Here is an 8,385-nt window from a genome sequence, read left to right on the forward strand (position 1 = left end):
CGTCTGTAGCAGGAAGTGCAAGTTAGAATAGTGAATTCAGTGTCAAATCAGTTGCAGAAAGCAAAATAAAGAGAAAAAGATTGGATTAAGAGAGATAAGAGACAAAGAAAAAGTAAAAAATGTAATTGATTTTTAAATCTCCAATTAAAATCTGAAGGAATGAGGCTCCATACTTGTAACAGTTAATTTTTAGTGCTAAAGAGGTTATTTGGTAGTAATTAAGTCTTGCCACACAATTAAAAGGGTACTTGGACCATAATGGGCAACCCCTATTTGTAGCGAGTTTAGTAATACAGGAACGCAGGCATTCGAAAGGGGAGCCAGATGGTGAGATGCTGTTTGCGCGCAGCTCGGATTTTTGCGTTTTAACTGCTTTCACTTGCTGTCCAATTTGCTGTTAGCCTCACCGTTATTTTCACAGCAAAATTGGGGCACTTGTCTCAAAAATGGAACACATCATAAAACACCAAAAACCAAAACCTTTCCTACAACCAGCTCCCCTTTAAACAAACATCGGGAGAGTTTGCATTTGTTCCCAGAGTGCTGCTGCAAAGCACCAGTAAAATCTATCCCCAGCTATCTGCGCTCCTCTCATTCTGGCCTCTTGAGCATCCCTGATTTTAATCGCTCAACTATTGGTGGCTGTGTCTTCAGCTGCCAGGGGCCTAAGCTCTGGAATTCCTTCCCTGAATCTTTCCGCCTCCTTTCTCTTTTAAGACGCTCCTTAAAACCTAACTCTGACCAAGCTTTTGGTCATCTGCCCCAATTTCTCATGTGGCTCGTGTCAAATTTTGTTTTATAACGCTCCTGTGAAGTGCCTTGGGACGTTTTACAACGTTAAAGGCGTTATATAAATACAAGTAGTTGTTGAGAGAGACCCTTTCCTTTAGCAAGAGGTCTCCACACAGGTCAAATAATTCTCAGTTAATGATACGGTCTCCACAGTATCCAAGCAAATGGCGATGGGAGCCAGCATTAATTACATTAAAAACAGCGATTTACTTGTACTTGGCTGTTCACGATGTGGTCTCCTCTACATTGGGGAGACCAAACGCAGATTGGGTGACCACTTTGCGGAACACCTCCGTTCAGTCCGTAAGGGTGACCCCGAGCTTCCGGTCGCCTGTCATTTTAATTCACCACCCCACTCCCACTTGGACCTTACCATCCTTGGCCTCTTGTATTGTTCCACGGAAGCTCAACGTAAACTCCAGGAACAGCACCTCATCTTCCGATTAGGCACTCTGCAGCCTTCCGGACTCAATATCGATTTCAACAATTTCAGATCATAACTTCGGCCCCTATTTCATTTTTTCTTGTAATTTCTCCACTCCTTTCCTTTTGTTTCGCTCTCACACCTGGCAGCTATCCCTTGCCCTGCCAGTACACTTTACACCCTATCTCAGCCTATTACCATCTTGTCTAGCTTCTAACACCTTTTATTGTCTCTTTTTTACTTTTGTTTCTTTTATTCTTTTGTCTGATCGCAGCCCTGCCTCCGATCTATCTTTTCTTTCCAGTTTTGAAGAAGGGTTCGACCTGAAACGTCAACTCAAATTTCTGTCCACGGATGTTGCCTGACCACCTGAGTTTTTCCAGCATTTTCTGTTATTTTAATTACACTATTACCCAATATATGAGCTACAAGCCACATGTGACTAATTGCTTTTCTGATTAGTAAATAGAATGAGTAATAGACACCATTGTTGAGCATGTGGTCTCAATAGATATTCGCATGCTGTGTGCATGCTTACCTTTACCTTTTTGTGTGTGTTGGTGGAGGTAAGACGAAAAGCAATGAGTGTTTTTTGTTTGTGGTGTGTGCTTTACTTGGTTGCTGAATGGTGGTAGATGTTAAATAAACATACACGTGAAGTACATTTACCTGTATTGTGAGTGAAAGTAAGGCGTTTTGCACTGAAATTAGTGCATGTGACTCAAACGGTGTCGCCGCAGCCACATCAGCAACTTCTGTTCGACATCACTAACGTAGCAGATGACCGGAATAAATCGGGAAGCTTGAATTTGTGAAACTACGGCAGCAGTGCAATTCACCAAGGACCAAGTAGATCATTACTGATAACATGATTACTGCCTCCCAGCAAGACTTCCACATCACAATGAGAAAATCTACTTTCCTGCACATTGAGGGGGATCATCGGCATACCCTTTTAGCTTAGGTCTAAATACAGTTAAAATATAGAAATTGCAATTATTGAAAATGAAAATGGAATAGGAAAAAAGAATCAAGTTTTTTAAGTTAGGAGTGGATGTGGAGAAATTATTTCTCAAGGTTCTCCCTGCAAAGCAAAACCACTGCAGTTACAGCATAAATGCACTGTTGGATTTGTATGAATAGCAACATCACGATCGGTGTCCGTGTCTATACCTTCCATGTAAAACTGAAGGACATGTACCCCAAAACAATAATGTTTTTTAGAAGTTTGATACCAAGAAATGCAATACCTTATATGCATTATGGTTGATATAGTTATATTAAGATCATATGTCATACTCCTATTGCTAAACAATGCTATAGTTTGCAATTCAAAACATGCAGTTATCATTTTAAATTTGGATTACAATGTCACAGAATTGATAACAATATACATACAGGATTGACAAGCTGGATAAAAGAATAGACTTTATTTAGAAATGATTGAATTAGTCATAATTTTCCAAGCTCTCTAGATTCAGGAATTGTACCTTTTGGATTGGAAAATTGCAAATGTCACTCCATTATTTATGGTGGGAGGGACAGAGGAGCCAGGTAACTACAGACTTGTCAGTTTAACATCAATTGTGGGGAAGTTACTGGAATCTATTATCAGAGACTGAGCACTTGGCCAGTTATCAGTTGATCAGAGAGGATGGATTTGTGATGGGTAGGTCATGTCTGACAAATCTAGTTGAATTTTTTGAGGTCACTAGCATGGTGGATAGAGGAGTGTCTATGGATATTGTCTATATGGACTTCCAGAAAGCATATGTTAAGGTTCCACACAAGAGATTATTAGCAAAAATTAGAGCGCGCAGAATTGGTGGTAACCTTGTGACATGGGTTGGTAATTGGCTGGGAAGTAGGAGATAGAGGCCTGAATTTTCCGTAGGGTCAGCGGGTGGGATTGATGGCAGGTCAGGTGGGAAATGTGATGTTTTTGACCGTGGGTCAGGAACGCGCTATCAACACGCACCTTTCCCGATGTTGGGTCTGTCAGCGCTGAGCAGACCCGACAGGCAGCAGCGGGTGACCCAGTTCAGGTAATTTAGTGGCTTGTTTAGAGCCACTTACCTTTTGCACTTGACAGCTTGCTCATGGGGTCCACGTCTGTCAAGCTGAGGCAGGAGTTCAGTGGACATTGAATCAGCTGATGAGTTGACAGCTTCAAATGTAAAGTAACAGCTCCCACCTTACAGAGATATCTTCCCTCAGCCACAAGCTGTTCCTCACTGCATTTCCACAATAGATTCACCATGCTGCAAGTCTTTACACAAGTCTCCATCCAGTCTGACCTCATTACCTCTCTCACCATTGACAGATCGCTTCTGTCACCTCTACTTCACCTGCCATCTATTACATCAGTATGGGTATCCTTTATACTCTCTCACATTGGTCCTCAGAATCCCACCATGATCAGCCCCAACACCAGTAGCACCAACAACACCACCAACCTTCCCCGCAATCAACTGATGCTGTACAGGACAAAGGGTATCAGCACCTGACCACATTGCTGCCCGGGAGGCCAGGGATGGCCTCACCATGGCCAGATTTACTTCACTTGATGCTGTACATGCCAGCTGCCACATGATGTACCAGGTTGGCACCATGCACACCAACATCATAAAGCATCCCTACAATGCCCAAGCCATTCCTTTCACACTCATCACCATTGAGGGGGGTACCGTTATGTCTCACCATTCACTGCAACTCACTAAGCCACTCCCAAAGGTGCACACAAATCCGTGCAAGAACGCAAAGTGTTCAAAATAAAGGTTTCAATGTTTGACACCACATTAACAGAAATTTTACATGAACATTGCATAAAACACCCAAGTGCCTACCCTTGTGTGTTGTTTAGTTGGTATGATTGCACTAGGATGAGGGTGAGCTAGTGAGATGGGAATGTGATAATCTAGATAAGAGAGGGATGGGTGGAGGTCCAAGGTAAGTTGGTGTGAGTAAGGATGTGCAGGGGTAGGGTGGGAAACAGAGTGATGGGGATGTGATGAGAGGCACAGCAGAATAAGGTTGAGTGTGGCTTTGTACTAATGTTTTGTGATCTACTGAGATCATTGAAACGTTTGTGCCAGTGCATCCAGGTCCTCCTGACCACATCCCTGCTTGTACCCTCCTCTGCAATGTGCAACCAGGCTGTGTTGATCTCCGGGGGAGGTCTCTTCCGCCCATGGGAAGGGAAGAGGACCTTCCTGTGTGCTGTGACTCCCTCCATATGGAGGGAGTCATGGGAGAGCCTGGGTGCAGCCCTGCACCTCTGTGCAGTGCTCGTCAGTGTTTGCAGCACCTCAATGCTGTAGAACACTGACAGCACAAATGTCAAAATTAATTTGGCCATGGTCCCTTTAAGGAAACCATCTGATTACGCATCATCAAATGACATCACCAGACCTGCTTCCTCTAATTGGACTGGGAAATGTGCTGGTTGGCCTTAACGAGCCCTATCAAGGGAAATTCATTTCACAGAGTGTGATGGAACCAGCAACGGGGTCGGGACCTGCCACCGACGTCACCTGCCGAGGTGAGCAAAATCCCGGCCAGAGAGTAGGGATAAAGTGAGCATTCTCTGATTGGCGAGATGTGACAAGTGGTGTTCCTCTAGGATCAGTATATATATTAATGGCTTGGATGAAAGAATCTATGAAAGATGAGTTGTATATCGAAGTTTGCAGATGGCACTAAGTTAGGAGGCCCAGGAAGTTACAAAAGGACATAGACAGACTGAGTGAGTGGGCAAAACTATGGCAGATGGAGTTCAAAGTGAGGAATTGTGAGGTCATCCACTTTGGATCCGAGAAAGACAAATTGGAATATTTTCTTAATGGTGAGAAGCTGGAAGCTGTGGAGGAGCAAAGGGATTTCGATGTTCATGCACACAAATCACAAAGCTAGTACACATTAGAAAAAGTAAGCAATAAGGCTAATGTTGCCCTTTATCTCAAATGATTTGGAATTCAAAAGTAAGGAAGTGTTGCTTCAGTTGTATAGAGCTTTGGTTAGACCTCCTCAGAAGTATTGCATTCAGTTTTGGGCACCAAACTTCAGGAAAAATATGTTGGCCTTGAAAGAGGTACAGTCCAGATTCACTAGAATGATCCAGGGCTTGAAGGGTTAAATTATGAGGACAAGTTGTATTAACTTGGGTTGTATTTGCTTGAGTTTAAACGGATAAGGGGTGATCTAATCCAGGTGTTTAAAATGATTAAGGGATTCGATAGGGTAGATACAGAGAAACTATTTCCTTTGGTGTGGAATCCGGAACAAGAGGGCATAATCTTACAAGTAGAGCTAAGTCATTTAGGAGTGAAATCAGGAAACACATTTTCATACAAAGGTTAGTGGAAATCTGGAACTCATTCTTCCCCACCCCCAAAGGCTGTGGATGCTGGGTCAATTGAAATTTTAAAGACTGAAAACAACTGATTTTTATTCGGCAAGGGTATCAAGGGATACGAAACAAAGGTGGGTAAATGGAGTTGAGGTACAGATCAGCTATTATCTAATTAAATGGCAGAACAGGGTAGAGGGGCTAAATGACCTACTCCTATTCCTATTTGTTGTATCCGTGTGTTAATGGAGACACGAATGCAGGAGTTGGTTTAACAGGTGTTTACTGAACAAAGGCTGGAGTGGTTAGGTTGACTGGCCATGATAAATTGACCCTTAGTGTTAGGGGGATTAAATACGTGGGGTTACGGGGATAGGGTGGGATATGTGTTGGTATAGGGGTTACGGGGATCGGGTGGGATATGTGTCGGTGCAGGCTCGATGGGCCGAAATGGCCTCTATCTGCACTGTGGGGTTTCTGTGATTCTGTGAACTAAAAGATACAAGATGCTATACAGGCTTATATACCCGAGTGGTCACTACCGGTATTACAGTACACAGGGGCTCTTAAAGGTACATACACTACAATTCCTCCCCTTTTAGATAATTAGTAGATAACATTTTAAGTAATCATTAATTAACATGTTTACAAGAACAATAATCTACACATTTGCTGCAGTTAATCAATTATAAGTCAGTCTCTCTGGAGGCTTCCTGACTCGGTCCGGATAACGCCTCAGTGGTGTAGTAGTTTTCGGTGGTGTAGTAGGTTCTTTTGGCAAGGTCGATTCGACTTGAATGCCAGTGTCGGGTTCATCTGGTTCCAGTATCACCGGATCGGAGGTAGATACTATGGGTATCTCTGCTTCATCATTAGGCGTATAGAGTTGTGTTGTAGGTTGTCCCTTTTCGGATGACTCTATGATCTGGTCAGCATGGTGCCTTATTATGCTTTCTCCAATGTCCACGGTATACATCAGCGGTCCTAGTCGTGTGCAAATAGTTCCAGGCTGCCATTTCTCGGTACGGTAGTCCCGGGCCAAAACTTGTTGACCTATCTGGAAGGTTCTAGTTGGCCTTTCATTCATGCCTTGAAATTGCCGGTTCTCTACGTCCCTTCTGATGTTTGGCTTGATCAAATCCAGCCGGCATCTTAGTTTTCTATTGAAAAACATCATGGCGTGAGTTTGGTTTGTAACCACATGTGTTGCATTCCTGTACGCAAACAAGAAGTATTCTACCTTATGTTGTAGATTTATGTCTTCATTACCCATGGCCTTTATGGCCTTCTTGAAGGTCTGGACAAACCTTTCAGCTAATCCATTGGTGGCGGGATGGTATGGGGCAGACGTGTACTGCTTAACCCCATTGTTTTTTAAGAACTTCCTGAATTCTTCGGACACAAATTGCTGTCCATTATCAGAACCGATCTGTTCAGACAGCCCATTCCTGGCAAATATGGTCCTTAATACTGTGATGGTTTTTTCCGTGGTGGTGGAGGACATCTTTATTACCTCCGGCCACTTGGAGTGTGCATCAACCGCGATTAAGAACATTCGTAACAAAATAGATGAGTTAATGGCACAAATAACTACATATGGGTATGATCTTGTGGCCATTACAGAAACATGGCTGCAGGGTGACAATGCCTGGGAATTAAACATACCAGGTTATTTAACGATCAGGAAGGACAGGCAGGAAGGAAGGGGAGGTGGGGTGGCTATGTTAATAAAGGAAGGAATCACTGTAATACAGAGAAATGATATTGGGTCAAAAGATCAGGACAATGAAACAGTTTGGGTGGAGGTAAGGAATAATAAGGGGAAAAAAACACTAGTGGGCGTAGTCTATAGGCTTCCGAACTGTGGCAACGCTGTTGGACGGAGTATCAATCAGGAAATAGTGGAGGCTTGTAATAAGGGAACATCTATAATTATGGGGGATTTTAACTATCATATTAATTGGACAAATCAAATTGGGCAGGGCTGCCTTGAGGATGAGTTCATTGAGTGTATTAGGGATGGGTTTCTTGAGCAGTATGTAACTGAACCGACCAGGGGGCAGGCAACCTTAGATCTGGTCCTGTGTAACGAGACAGGATTAATTAAAAATGTCCTAGTAAAGGATCCCCTTGGAATGAGTGACCATAACATGGTTGAATTCCATATTCAATTAGAGGGTGAGAAGGTTGGATCTCAAACAAGCATGCTAAGCTTGAATAAAGGAGACTATGAAGGTATGAGAGCGGAATTGAGTAGAGTGGACTGGGAAAATAGATTAAAGGGTAAGACGATACATGATCAGTGGTGTACATTTAAGGAGTTATTTTACAACTTCCAAAAAGTATATATTCCACTGAGAAGAAAAGGGTGTAAAAGAAAAGACAGCCATCCGTGGCTAAGTAAAGAAATTAAGGATAGTATTCGACTAAAAACAAGGGCATATAAGGTAGCCAAATCTAGTGGGAGGATAGAGGATTGGGAAAACTTTAAAAGACAGCAAAAAATAACAAAAAGATTGATTAAGAAAGGGAAGATAGATTATGAAAGTAAATTAGCAAAAAATATAAAAACAGATAGTAAGAGTTTTTATAGTTATATAAAAAGAAAAAGGGTGGCTAAAGTAAATGTTGGTCCCTTAGAGGATGAGACCGGGAAATTAATGGTGGGAAATATGGAGATGGCAAAAACACTGAATGAATATTTTACATCAGTCTTTACAGTAGAAGACACTAAGAATATCCCAACACTGGACAAACAGGGGGCTAAAGGGGGGGGAGGAGCTAAACACGATCAAAATCACTAAGGAAGTGGTAATCGGTA

The sequence above is a fragment of the Somniosus microcephalus genome, chromosome 8, assembly GCF_052327205.1.
Source record: "Somniosus microcephalus isolate GS21.2 chromosome 8, FLI_Smic_1.0, whole genome shotgun sequence".
NCBI lineage: Eukaryota > Metazoa > Chordata > Chondrichthyes > Squaliformes > Somniosidae > Somniosus > Somniosus microcephalus.